The 15,241-nt window shown below is 48.9% G+C and overlaps 1 protein-coding gene across 1 annotated transcript in view; it reads left to right on the top strand.

Moving 5' to 3' along the window:
• Nucleotides 1–553: 553 nt before the first annotated feature.
• The window catches only part of LOC147737380 (uncharacterized), a 210,665-nt gene continuing 195,977 nt past the window's right edge, over nt 554–15,241 (top strand). The window contains exon 1 of the mRNA XM_086928029.1: nt 554–645. The gene's annotated coding sequence lies outside the window, so the exon portion shown is untranslated. The remainder of the gene's footprint in view (nt 646–15,241) is intronic.

The following is a 15,241-nucleotide window of genomic DNA, read 5'->3' on the forward strand; positions in this document are numbered from 1 at the left end:
CTTCGGTCAGCTGCGCCTTGTGCAGATCTTCCTTTCAGGCAGTAATTCTGTCAGCCATGCCTCATGCAGATCTTCCTTCCAGGCTGTACTTCTGTCAGTGGTGCCCTGTGCAGATCTTTCTGCGAGGCAGGACTTCTGTCAGCTGAGTTTTGTGCAGATCTTCCTTCCAGGCGGGACTTCTGGCAGCTGTGCCTTGTGCAGATCTTCCTTCCAGGCAGGGTCTTCTGTCAGCTGCACCTGGTGTGGATCTGCTTTCCAGACAAGGGCTTCTTTCCTCAATGATCAGTTCAAAGGTCGGGAGAGGTAGAACTGGTCTAGGTCATCTTCTTTATTGCAGTTCAACGGTCATGCCACAGAGCTCGTGCTCTGAGAGGACGGACAGTCTGGGTTTTCTGAGCTTTCTGAGTTTTCTGAGTTTTCTGAGTTTTCTGAGCTTTCTTTCTTTTTTTCCTCATTTAAACTCCACACAAGCCCCTGTCCAGGACGGCTCCTCGTTCATGCGACCCGAGACGTGTCCTGTGGCACACAGGCTCTTTCCAGTTTTCATCTTTGTGTAATGTTTCAGTGTTTTGCTCACCTCCAAACCTTTCTCATTTCCCATCGATCTCTTTCCTGCAGTCTAGTCCCAGGTTGTGCAGGCTGGAGGTCAATTAAGTAATGGTCATCAGCTTGGAAGCTCAGTTAATTCTTCAGTATTTGTCATTGAGCTCCATGTGTGGCTGGTTTGGGTCTGCCCCCTGCATCGCTCCCGATAACTCACACAGGGTTTTCCACTTCAGTCCCTTAGGTGAGCCTCGGCCGCCGTCGTCCCTCGGACAGAAGGAAAAGACTCAGGTGATTGAAATTAAGGACGAAGAAAGCAAGATTTAGCACCAGGCACCGCTCCCTCCCACTGTAACTTAAGGCTCTACTCGATCTCCGTAGCGCTGTGACCGTCCTGACTTCTCAGAAGCGGTCGCTCCTCACGCTGCTCCCTGCCCTGATATCGTAGCGCTTATTGCCAGACTGCCAGACTGATCATTGCATTAGAGTCCAAGTGCGCACTGCTTGCTGCCTTTAATTGTGCCTGACTGTATTAATTGTGCCTGATTGTATCGTTTCATAGCGCTTAACTGCTGGACTGCTGCTCTTTTGTTAATCATCTGTGCGCTGCTCGCTTTGCCTAATTTAATTTTGTGTGCCTGATTGTGCCGGTGCCACTGCCCGTTTAAATCGCGATTTTCAGGTTGTGCCCCAATCTCGTCCTGTTTCACTTTTGGCTTGCTGCCATTTTGTTGTTTGTTTGTTGTGCCTCCCAGCCCGGCTCTCCACCCCGCTCCCGCCTCCCAGCTGCTCCTCCCTCGCTCCGCCCCCCTCCACTGTCCACTTATGACAGGTGCTTTTGCGCGCAGCATTCACGCGCAGCGGATGCGCCCCATGCGCGCCGAAGGTGCGCCAAAGGTAAGCCCGTCTAACCCCGTCCGTGCCTGGGCCGCGCCCAGCGCCATACCCCCTGGCCCCCGCAAAATCCACTCCACCCGCATAACGTACGACGCTGTCACCCTCTCAGCACTCAACCCCGGCCGCCTCCCAGACTGCTACCAAGCCGCCCCAGGACACACCCATGGACCCTTCACCTGCCACTCCTGCAAGTTCGACTGCATCAGGACCCACACCAAATCCACAAGCTCCAAACAGAGCTCCGACACTAACCACCTGAAATGCATCCTGCTCAACACCCGCTCGGTCCACAGACACGCCATTGACCTTTGGAACCTACTCGACACCACATCGCCGGACGTCGCCTTCCTTACAGAAACCTGGATGAACGCCTCATCAGCTCCCGACATTGCCATAGCCATCCCGGACGGCTACAAGATCATCCGAAAGGACCGCACCAACCAAACAGGAGGAGGCATCGCCATCGTCCATAAGAACACCATCCGCATCACGACCAGTTCAGACGATAACCTCACTACCGCCGAACACCTTCACTTCAAGATCCACACCGACCCCAAGACCACACTCAGAGGCACCCTCATCTACAGGCCACCAGGTCCCCGCACACAATTCAGCAAAGACATCACTGACTTCATCAGCCCACACGCCCTCTCCTCCGAGGACTACATTCTACTGGGAGACCTCAACTTCCACCTGGAAAAGAAAAACGACAGCAACACCACCACCCTTCTGGACAACCTGGCCAACCTCGGACTCAAACAACTTGTTGATACCCCCACCCACTATGCCGGGCACACGCTCGACCCAATATTCACCTCCAGCAAGCACATCTCCTTCAACCACACCACAGCTCTCCATTGGACGGACCACAGCTGTGTTCACTTCAACTACAAAAAGACCACAACCCACAACCACCCACAACCAATTCCCCGAAGAAACTGGAACAAAATTACCATCGACCAGCTCTTCACATCGCTTCACCATAACCCTCCTGCCAAATCATCGGACCCAAACCAAGCAGCCACCAACCTCACACAATGGATCACCCACAGCGCCAACGAACTAGCACCCTTGAAAAATCATCAAATAAAGCAAGGGAGCAAAAATGCCCCCTGGTTAAACGATGACCTTAAGAAATCCAAGAAGTTCTGTCGCACACTCGAGAAAGCCTGGAGAAAAAACCCAACCACTGACAACCTGGCCACCTTCAAGAACGCCACCCGCAAACACCACCAACTAATCCGATCCACCAAGAAATCAGCATTCAAGGATCGACTTGACAACAACGCCCACAACAGCAAGGAACTATTCAACATCGTCAAAGAACTTACCAACCCTACTGCCGGCACCAACGACATCACTCCCTCCCAAGACCTCTGCGACTCCCTAGCCTCATTCTTGCACAACAAAATCGCCGACATACATAACAGCTTTGAAAACCAGTCTGGAGACCAGTCCACTCTACCCACCTCCAAACCAAAACCCCCCTCTAACAACCTTTGCACCTGGAACCCAATCACCACTGAAGACACCATCCGCCTGATGAACTCCATCCACTCAGGATCGCCAACCGACCCATGTCCCCACCACATTTTCAACAAAGCAGACTCTATTATCGCACCCCATCTCCGAGACGTCATCAACTGCTCCCTCAACTCCGCTACCTTCCCGGAAAGCTGGAAACATGCCGAACTCAGCGCCCTTCTGAAAAAACCCACAGCAGACCCCACTGAACTTAAGAACTACCGCCCCATCTCGCTCCTCCCATTCCCTGCCAAAGTCATTGAGAAAGCCATCACCAGTCAGCTCGCCACCTTCCTCGAATCCAACAAATCTCTCGACCCCTCACAGTCCGGCTTCCGAGCCAAACACAGCACAGAAACCGCCCTAATCGCAGCTACTGACGGCATTCGAACACTACTGGACAACGGAGAAACAGTCGCCCTCATCCTACTTGACCTCTCCGCAGCCTTCGACACAGTCTGTCATAGCACCCTCATACAACGCCTCAGCAACATCGGAATACAAGGAAAAGCATTGGACTGGATCATCTCGTTCCTCGCCGGAAGAACCCAGAGAGTCCGCCTCCCCCCTTTTAGATCAGATGCCTCCGAAGTCATCTGCGGCGTACCTCAAGGATCATCACTCAGTCCCACTCTCTTCAACGTATACATGAGTCCCCTCGCATCCATCGCGCGCCAACACAACCTCAACATCATTTCCTACGCAGACGACACCCAGCTGATCCTCTCCCTCACCAAAGACCCAAACACCGCCAAAACCAACTTACACGAAGGAATGAAAGAAGTAGCCGAGTGGATGAAGAACATCCGTTTAAAACTGAACTCGGACAAAACGGAAGTCCTCATCTTAGGTTCATCCCCCTCTGATTGGGACGACTCATGGTGGCCACCGGCCCTGGGAACATCACCCATACCTACGGACCACGCACGTAACCTGGGATTCATCCTAGACTCCTCCCTCTCGATGACCAGACAAGTCAACGCCGTCCCATTACCATGCTTCAACATCCTACGCATGCTCAAAAAAATCTTCCGTTGGATCACCACCGAAACAAGAAAAACGGTCACCCACGCACTGGTCACAAGCCGACTGGATTACGGAAACACCCTTACGCCGGAACCACAGCCAAACTACAGAAAAAACTCCAACTCATCCAAAACGCCTCAGCCAGACTCATACTAGACATCCCCCGCCAAGCTCACATTTCCGGTCACCTGAAAGACCTGCACTGGCTCCCCGTCAACAAGAGAATAATGTTCCGTCTCCTCACCCACGCACACAAAGCCCTCTATGACCTAGGACCCAAATGCCTCAGCACGCGCCTGTCCTTTTACACCCCCACCCGCCAACTACGATCGTCCAATCAAGCCCTCACCGCAATTCCGCGCATCCATTGATCCACCATGGGGGGAAGATCCTTCTCCTACTTAGTGGCCAAAACCTGGAATTCTCTCCCCACCCACCTCCGCCTTACACAGAACCACCTCTCCTTCAGAAAGCAACTAAAAACTTGGATATTCGATAAGTAAAGTACCCCCCTCCCTCAAGCACCTTGAGAGACCCTCTGGGTGAGTAGTGGGCTATACAAATTCTGAACTTGAACTTGAACTTGAGCTCCATGAAACATTAAGACAGTTCTACCGCAGCCAGCACACACTACAAGACTCCAAGAGTCAACACTACAAGTGCTGCTCCAAGGTTTAATTCTACCACTGTATCTGAACATCCCCTGGCAAATGCCAACTAGAGACTAAACATCCAGCCTGCACCAGCAGAGGGCAGAAAGCTTTTCAAGCAACTCGAGGTAAATAGACTTTCACTATATGTCATAACTGAAGATGTTAATCCTTGGTAACATCAATCCCCTTTGGACAAGGTCCTCCATTTTGCTATAAAATTGCAACTCATCCTGCGCAGACACAAACCCTTTAGTCCGTATTGCATGAAGCTCGGTGGTTCTCCCCTAAAAGAGGTCCCTCCACAAATTGCTGACATTTTCTTACACCCCCTGAAAAGCCGTGGCAACACACAGACCAACTACACCCCCTCAGGGATCACCCGTCCATCTACCAGGATCAAGGCTCAGATCTTTCAACCTTCTCTGTTACCGTCTTTGGAACGGCCCGTCTCTGGGATTCGTGGAAGTCCCACACTCAGTGAGCTCAGAGTTGCTTTGTAAAACCATCTCATGAGAGTGGAAGAAAAGAACATTAAGTGACACGCACCGCACAGAAGTGTAAATAAATCTACTTTTATCATTCCATGTACCATTGTCCTACTGCTGATGTTTCGACATTGATGTTTTGCCGTCTATCACAGCAGCTTCTTCATTTAAAATCTTACTCACTACTGACCTATGTACTGTTTCTGACCCTACAACATCTCTGGCAGACATGCTGGGCTGACTGTTGCTACATTAATAGGAAGTAGATTGCTAATGCAGGGAGAGTGCAGTGTGTTTGCAGTCAGATGCACTTGATTGGGATAAAAGGTACCATGTTTGTTAGAAAAGCTGCAACTATTAGAATAATAACACACCAAAAGCAGCGCACATAATGCAATAACAGACCAGGTACTAGAAAAACGTGACGCGAACAATGCAATAACACAGGCCAGGAACAAGGAAAATCTGATGTAAACAATGCAATAACATAGGCCAAGCGTTGGGAAAATCTGATGTAAACAATGTAATAACACAGATCAGGCACTAGGTGAATCTGATGCAAACAATGCAATTAACACTGGCCAGGCACGAGGTGAATCTGATGCAAACAATGCAATAACACAGTCCAGGTACAAAGAACATCCGATGTAAACAATGCAATAATACAGGCAAGGCACAAGGAAAATCTGATGTAAACAATGCAATCACACAGGACAGGCGTTGGGAGAATCTGATGCAAACAATGCAATAACACGGGCCAGACACTAGGAGAATCTGATGTAAACAATGCAATAACACAGGCCAGGCACGAGGAGAATCTGCCACAAACAATGCAATAATACAGGCCAGGCACTAGGAGAATCTCACACAAACCATGCAATAACACAGGCCAGGCACGAGGAGAATCTGATGCAAACAATGCATTAACACAGGTCAGGCACTATGTGAATGTGACGTAAACAATGCAATAGCACAGGCTAGGCTTGAGGAGAATCTGATGCAAACAATGTAATAACACAGGTCAGGCACTAGGTGAATCTGATGGAAACAATGCAATAACACTGGCCAGGCACTAGGTGGATCTGACGCAAACACTGCAATAACACAGGCCAGGCACAAGTAAAATCTGATGTAAACAATGCAATAACACAGGCCAGGCTCGAGGAGAATATGATGCAAACAATGCAATACCACAGGTCAGGCACTAGGTGAATCTTATGGAAACAATGCAATAACACTGGCCAGGCACTAGGTAAATCTGACACAAACACTGCAATAACACAGTCCAGGCACAAGGAAAATCTGATGTAAACAATGCAATAACACAGGCCAGGCACAAGGAAAATCTGATGTAAACAATGCAATAACAGGCCAGGTGTTGGGAAAATCTGATGTAAACAATGCAATTACACAGGCCAGGCTGGAGGAGAATCGGATGCAAACACTGCAATAACACGAATCTGATGTTAACAATGCCTTAACACAAACCAGTCACGAGGAGAATCTGATTTAAACAATGAAATAACACAGGCCAGGCGTTGGGAGAATCTGACGCAAACAATGCTAATAACACAGGCCAGGCACGAGGAACATCTAACACAATCAATGCAATAACACAGGCCAGGCGCCAGGAGAATCTCACACAAACAATGCATTAACACAGGCCAGGCACTAGGAGATTCTGATGCAAACATGCATTAACACAGGCCAGGCACAAGGAGATTCTGATGCAAACAGGCAATAACACAGGCCAGGCTAGAGAAGAATCTGATGCAAACAATGCAATAACACAGGTCAGGCACTAGGTGAATCTGATGCAAACAATGCAATAACACTGGCCAGGCACTAGGTGAATCTGACGCAAACACTGCAATAACACAGGCCATGCACAAGGAAAATCTGATGTAAACAATGCAATACCACCGGCCAGGCACAAGGAAAATCTGATGTAAACAATGCAATAACAGGCCAGGTGTTGTGAAAATCTGATGTAAACAATGCAATAACACAGGCCAGGCTTGAGGAGAATCTGATGCAAACAATGCAATAACACAGTCCAGGCACTAGGTGAATCTGACACAAACACTGCAATAACACAGTGCAGGCACAAGGAAAATCTGACGTAAACAATGCAATAACACAGGCCACGCACAAGGAAAATCTGATGTAAACAATGCAATAACACAGGCCAGGCGCGAGGAGAATCTGATGCAAACACTGCAATAACACAGGTCAGGAACTATGTGAATCTGATGCAAACAATGCAATAACCCTGGCCAGGCACTAGGTGAATCTGACACAAACACTGCAATAACACAGTCCAGGCACAAGGAAAATCTGATGTAAACAATTCAATAACACAGGCCAGGCATTGGGAAATTCTGATGTAAACAATGCAATAACACAGGCCAGGCTTGAGGAGAATCCGATGCAAACAATGCAATAACACAGGCCAGGCTAGAGGAGAATCTGATGCAATCAATGCAATAACACTGGCCAGGCACTAGGTGAATCCGATGTAAACAATGCAATAACACAGGCCTGGCACAAGGAAAATCTGATGTAAACAATGCAATAACACAAGCCAGGCGTTGGGAGAATCTGACGCAAACAATGCAATAACACGGGCAAGACACTAGGAGAATCTGATGTAAACAATGCAATAACACTGGCCAGGCACAATGAAAATCTGATGTAAACAATGCAATAACACAGGCCAGGCACAAGGAAAATCTGATGTAAACAATGCAATAACACAGGCCAAGCTTGTGGAGAATCTGATGCAAACACTGCAATAACACTGGACAGGCACTAGGTGAATCTGATGCAAACAATGCAACAACACAGTCCAGGCACATGGAGAATCTGATGTAAACAATGCAATAACACAGGCCAGGCATGAGGAAAATCTGATGTAAACAATACAATAACACAGGGCAGGCGTTGGGAGAATCTGACGCAAACAATGCAATAACACGGGCCAGGCACGAGGAGAATCTGATGTAAACAATGCCTTAACACAAACCAGGCATGAGGAGAATCTGATTTAAACAATGCAATAACACAGGCCAGGCGTTGGGAGAATCTGACGCAAACAATGCTAATAACACAGGCCAGGCACGAGGAGCATCTAACGCAAACAATGCAATAACACATGCCAGGCACTAGGAGAATCTCACACAAACAATGCATTAACACATGCCAGGCACTAGGAGATTCTGATGCATACATGCATTAACACAGACCAGGCACTAGGAGATTCTGATGCAAACATGCAATAACACAGGCCAGGCTAGATAAGAATCTCATGCAAACAATGCAATAACACAGGTCAGGCACTATGTGAATCTGATGCAAACAATGCAATAACACAGGCCAGGCACGAGGAGAATCTCATGCAAACAATGCAATAACACAGGCCAGGCACAGGGAATATCTGATGTAAAAAATGCAATAACACAGGCCAGGCACAAGGAAAATCTGATGCAAACAATGCAATAACACAGGCCAGGCGCGAGGAGAATCTGATGCAAACAATGCAATAACACAGGTCAGGCACTATGTGAATCTGATGCAAACAATGCAATAAGACTGGCCAGGCACTAGGTGAATCTGACACAAACACTGCAATAACACAGTCCAGGCACAAGGAAAATCTGATGTAAACAATGCAATAACACCGGCCAGGCACAAGGAAAATCTGATGTAAACAATGCAATAACAGGCCAGGTGTTGGGAAAATCTGATGTAAACAATGCAATAACACAGGCCAGGCTTGAGGAGAATCTGATTCAAACAATGCAATAACACAGTCCAGGCACTAGGTGAATCTGTCACAAACACTGCAATAACACAGTCCAGGCACAAGGAAAATCTGATGTAAACAATGCAATAACACAGGCCATGCCCAAGGAAAATCTGATGTAAACAATGCAATAACACAGGCCAGGCGTTGGGAAAATCTGATATAAACAATGCAATAACATCGCTGCTTAGCGGGTCGCGCTCATCCTGCCGAATTGCCATATTTTAAACTGACCTGTTTGTTATTTGCTTTTCTCTTCTGTTATTATTCCTGGTTTTTAAAATTGCCCTCTCACCTGCACCATAATCGGAACGCACCGCTTCTTTAGCGGGTCCGGTTCCCGGGGTGGGCTCACTTTGTAGCAGCCATCTTGGAGTGGGGTAGTTGTTTAGGCGCCATCATCAGCGAGCGCTCTAGTGCGCTGAAGCTGCTGTGGGACGCCTACTTAAGGTGAGCTGTCTCAGGGTTTGCCCTGACAAGGCATAACATCGCTGCTTAGGGGGTCGCGCTCATCCTGCCGAATTACCATATTTTAAACTGACCTGTTTGTTATTTGCTTTTCTCTTCTGTTATTATTCCTGTTTTTTTAAATTGCCCTCTCACCTGCACCATAATCGGAACGCACCGCTGCTTTAGCGGGTCCGGTTCCCGGGGTGGGCTCACTTTGTAGCAGCCATCTTGGAGTGGGGTAGTTGTTTAGGCGCCATCATCAGCGAGCGCTCTAGTGCGCTGAAGCTGCTGTGGGACGCCTACTTAAGGTGAGCTGTCTCAGGGTTTTCCCTGACAAGGCATAACATCGCTGCTTAGCGCGTCACGCTCATCCTGCCGAATTGCCATATTTTAAACTGACCTGTTTGTTATTTGCTTTTCTCTTCTGTTATTATTCCTGGTTTTTAAAATTGCCCTCTCACCTGCACCATAATCGGAACGTACCGCTGCTTTAGCGGGTCCGGTTCCCGGGGTGGGCTCACTTTGTAGCAGCCATCTTGGAGTGGGGTAGTTGTTTAGGCGCTATCATCAGCGAGCGCTCTAGTGCTCTGAAGCTGCTGTGGGACGCCTACTTAAGGCGAGCTGTCTCAGGGTTTGCCCTGACAAGGCATAACATTGCTGCTTAGCGCGTCGCGCTCATCCTGCCGAATTGCCATATTTTAAACTGACCTGTTTGTTATTTGCTTTTCTCTTCTGTTATTATTCCTGGTTTTTAAAATTGCCCTCTCACCTGCACCATAATCGGAATGCACCGCTGCTTTAGCGGGTCCGGTTCCCGGGGTGGGCTCACTTTGTAGCAGCCATCTTGGAGTGGGGTAGTTGTTTAGGCGCCATCATCAGCGAGCGCTCTAGTGCGCTGAAGCTGCTGTGGGACGCCTACTTAATGCTCCCTGCCTAGCGCAGCGGTATCACGCAGCGGGAGCACCTTCGCTTAGCCGGAGTCGTGCCAGAGTCCCGCCCGTCTGCGCCCGTCAGCGTCCCGGAGGCGGTCGGAGCGGCGGGAGGTCTGGATCTGGTGGCCAGACTCTATCTGTAGCTATTATGGTCTGCTATACATCTTCGCAACTGCGGACCTTACAAAAGGTATTGTGTGTTTGCGTGAAGGTGTTTCCTGGTCGCCATAGGGGCAAGAGTAGATGCCCGGGTTGTGGTTGGTCGCCAGGCAATGCTCCATGGACACTCCCTGCTCGGGAGGGGGCCTCTGTGAAGGATCCTTGTATGCTGTTAAACACCAGGTCAGTGCGCAGTCACGCTTAGGAGCTCTTTGACCTCCTGACTACGGAAAAACCCTTGTGCCTGATGCTCACAGAAACTTGGCTAGGAACCTCTTCCAATCCGGATATCGCTTCTGCGATCCCTCCAGATTATAGTATCCACAGGCAGGATAGACTGGAAGGAAGGGGCGGTGGTGTAGCACTTGTGGTGAAGAAATCTGTTGCATGTTCTATTATTCCCACTGAGGCTATCAAAGGGTCTGAATCCCTTGCCTTTTCTCTTTCATTGGCGCTGCATCAGTCAGTGAAAGGGCTGTTAGTGTACAGACCCCCGGGCCCAGCTGGTACTTTTTTTGAAGAGCTCCAGTCTGCTATGTCGGCATTGACCATGAGAGCGGACCATTGCATTTTGGCTGGTGACTTCAATTTTCATATGGACGATGCTTTGGACCTAGACGTGATTAAACTTTCTGATATCACGGCTCCTTTGGGCTTAGTCCCTTATCTCTTTGAGCCAACGCATGACAAAGGCCACACTTTGGATCAGGTCTTTTCTACGTCCCCCATTGAGGTGGCGGCATTTCTGCCGGTCCTGTGGACTGACCACTGGTTGGTTAATTTTCATATACTGGGCAATAAGAAACCCCTGAGTAGTGCCCATAGACAGTTAGGATCAGCTTCAAGGGCATTTCACCGAGTGACTCCAGAAATGTTGTCACAGGCACTGTGTGAACATCCTTGCCCTCTTACGGGGGTTTTGGAGAGGGACTTGGAGTCCTTGCAGGCCTGGTTTGTGGACAGGTTGAATGATCTGGCCCCTGTGAGGGCCCCCGTGCATTGCCTAAACGGGTTTCTGCTCCGTGGTTCACTGGAGCGCTGCTTGCTTCCCGCAGGCAGTGCAAGGTGGCGGAAAGGGCCTGGCGAGCTCAGTACGACCCAGCTGCCAGACTCGAATACAGAACTATGGTTAAAACCTACCACCGAGATATTCTCCTGGAGAAGAAGAGCTACTTTGCTAGGAGGATCGAGGATGCCTCGAACTCCTGCAAAGAGATCTTCACGATCGTCAGGGAATTTATTGCTCCACGGTCGAATGCGACCCAGTCTGCCCCCACAGAGACGTGGGCATCGGATTTAGCATGTTTCTTTACTACAAAGATTACGTTGATTCAGGATTCCTTTCCACTGCGGCCGGCCGTTGCCTCTTTGTACTCTGAGGCTGGTCCAGTTCCGTCGGTTCCCCTAGGACCAGTCCTGTCAGACTTTCCGCCTATTTCAACTGCTTCGTCACTGACACTTCTGGCCAATCTTAAATCTGGTTCGCCGCTCGACCCATGTCCGGCCAAATTTCTGGCGAAGATGGCGGCAGTGGTAAATTCGCTGGTCAACCCCCTCCTGAATCTTTCTCTGAGCCAGGGTGTGGTCCCTTTGGCTTGGAAACAGGCCATGGTTATTCCCCTTATCAAGAAGCCCGGTCTGGCCCCCGAGGTCTTGGCCAATTATAGACCTATTTCACTTATTCCTGCACTGGCTAAGACCCTGGAGAAGCACGTGCATAACGTCCTCTCTAATTTTTTGGAATCGCACGATCTGCTGCATTCCACTCAATCGGGCTTTCGTCCTAATCTCAGCACTGAGACGGCGCTGCTGGAGGTTTCTGAGGCTATCAAGGAGACACTGGACTTGGGTGGCAGAGCCATGCTGATCATGCTTGACTTGTCGGCGGCTTTCGACACCGTCCCCCATGAGGATCTGCTTGTCAGACTTCATGAGATCGGTCTGAGGGGGACGGTGCTCAGCTGGTTTACTTCTTTTCTGGATGGCTGCCGACAAACGGTCTGGGCTTCCTCTAGCTCTGCTGAGATGCCACCATTGGGAGTCAGAGTCCCGCAGGGCTCTGTATTGAGCCCAACTCTTTTTAACATCTTTATGACCCCTCTGGCGGCTCTGGCCGAGTCTTTCGGGGCCCAGATCGTATCCTACGCAGATGACACCCAGCTGCTTTTTACCTGTCGGAAAGGAGAGGATTTTGATGGAGAGAGTATCCGTGAGTGCCTGAGTGCTGTTTTTAAATGGCTCCAACTGAACAGCCTCAAGTGCAACTCAGATAAATCGGAGGTGCTCTTCTTCGGTTGTCAATCCGATCCGGACTGGCAGGTATGGTGGCCTGCTGATATGTCTCCTCCAGGGCGATCGTCTCAGTCAGCTAAGAATTTGGGGATCAAGATTGACAACGGTCTGACTTTAAGATCGCAGGTCCTTGCCCTCACTGGCACTTGCTTTGGTCTTCTCCGTATGCTCCAGAAGTTTTTCCCTTTGCTCTCTGAAGACCACAGGAGGATTACGGTACAGGCCTTGATTGGTTCAAGACTGGACTACTCAAATGTCCTATATCTTGGCCTGCCGGAATATCTCCTGCAACGGATGCAGGTAGTCCAGAACGCGGCAGCGCGTGCCATTTTTGGCCTGCATAGGCGAGTCAGAGTCTCAGGCTTGCTGCAGTCGCTCCACTGGCTGCCTATCCGACAGAGGATAGTTTTTAAAGCCTTAACTCTTGCTCACAAGGCCTTCTATGCCACAGGGGCTAAATACCTTCAGAAGAGGCTCGTCTCCTATCGTCCTTCCTGATCTTTGAGGTCAGAATCGATGTTCCTGGCCACTGTCCCTCGTGTGAGGAAGGCGCGTATGGGAGGTCGCTCCTTTATGCTCCGGGCCCCACAGCTCTGGAAATCTCTGCCCCTGACGTTACGTAGCACCTCAAACATGTTGGCTTTTAGGAAGGGCCTGAAAACTTGGCTTTTTGCTTCCTAGATTTTCGTTATCTGCTTGATCTTGTTTCTTTTAATCTGTTTGTTGTGTTTGGCTTTTTCAGGTTGTCAATAAAGCGCCGGGACACTCTTTTGAGTAGCCGAGCGCTATAAAAGACACAAAATAACATAACATAACATAACATAACATAACACAGGCCAGGCTCGAGGAGAATCTGATGCAAACAATGCAATAACACAGGCCAGGCTCGAGGAGAATCTGATGCAAACAATGCAATAACACTGGCCAGGCACTAGGTGAATCGGATGCAAACAATGCAATAACACAGTCCTGGCACAAGAAAAATCTGATGTAAACAATGCAATAACACAGGCAAGGCGTTGGGAGAATCTGACGCAAACAATGCAATAACACGGGCCAGACACTAGGAGAATCTGATGTAAACAATGCAATAACACTGGCCAGGCACAAGGAAAATCTGATGTAAACAATGCAATAACACAGGCCAGGCACAAGGAAAATCTGATGTAAACAATGCAATAACACTGGCCAGGCGTTGGGAGAATCTGACGCAAACAATGCAATAACACGGGCCAGACACTAGGAGAATCTGATGTAAACAATGCAATAACACTGGCCAGGCGTTGGGAGAATCTGACGCAAACAATGCAATAACATGGGCCAGACACTAGGAGAATCTGATGTAAACAATGCATTAACTCAGGCCAGGCACAAGGAGAATCTGATGTAAACAATGCAAAAACTTAGGCCAGGCGTTGGGAGAATCTGACGCAAACAATGCTAATAACACAGGCCAGGCACGAGGAGCATCTGACGCAAACAATGCAATAACACAGGCCAGGCATGAGGAGAATCTGATATAAACAATGCAATAACACAGACCAGGGGTTGGGAGAATCTGATGCAAACAATGCAATAACACGGGCCAGACACTAGGAGAATCTGATGTAAACAATGCAATAACAGGCCAGGTGTTGGGAAAATCTGATGTAAACAATGCAATAACACAGGCCAAGCTTGTGGAGAATCTAATGCAAACACTGCAATAACACTGGACAGGCACTAGGTGAGTCTGATGCAAACAATGCAACAACACAGTCCAGGCACATGGAGAATCTGATGTAAACAATGCAATAACACAGGCCAGGCATGAGGAAAATCTGATGTAAACAATACAATAACACAGGGCAGGCGTTGGGAGAATCTGACGCAAACAATGCAATAACACGGGCCAGACACGAGGAGAATCTGATGTAAACAATGCCTTAACACAAACCAGGCACGAGGAGAATCTGATTTAAACAATGCAATAACAAAGGCCAGGAGTTGGGAGAATCTGACGCAAACAATGCTAATAACACAGGCCAGGCACGAGGAGCATCTAACGCAAACAATGCAATAACACAGGCCAGGCACTAGGAGAATCTCACACAAACAATGCATTAACACAGGCCAGGCACTAGGAGATTCTGATGCAAACATGCATTAACACAGACCAGGCACTAGGAGAATCTGATGCAAACAATGCAATAACACAGGCCAGGCACAGGCAAAATCTGATGTAAACAATGCAATAACACAGGCCAGGCACAAGGAAAATCTGATGCAAACAATGCAATAACACAGGCCAGGCGCGAGGAGAATCTGATGCAAACAATGCAACAACACAGGTCAGGCACTATGTGAATCTGATGCAAACAATGCAATAACACTGGCCAGGCACTAGGTGAATCTGACACAAACACTGCAATAACACAGTCCAGGCACAAGGAAAATCTGATGTAAACAATGCAATAACACCGGCAAGGCACAAGG

Source organism: Lissotriton vulgaris, chromosome 1_1 (assembly GCF_964263255.1).
Source record: "Lissotriton vulgaris chromosome 1_1, aLisVul1.2, whole genome shotgun sequence".
Taxonomy (NCBI): Eukaryota; Metazoa; Chordata; class Amphibia; order Caudata; family Salamandridae; genus Lissotriton; species Lissotriton vulgaris.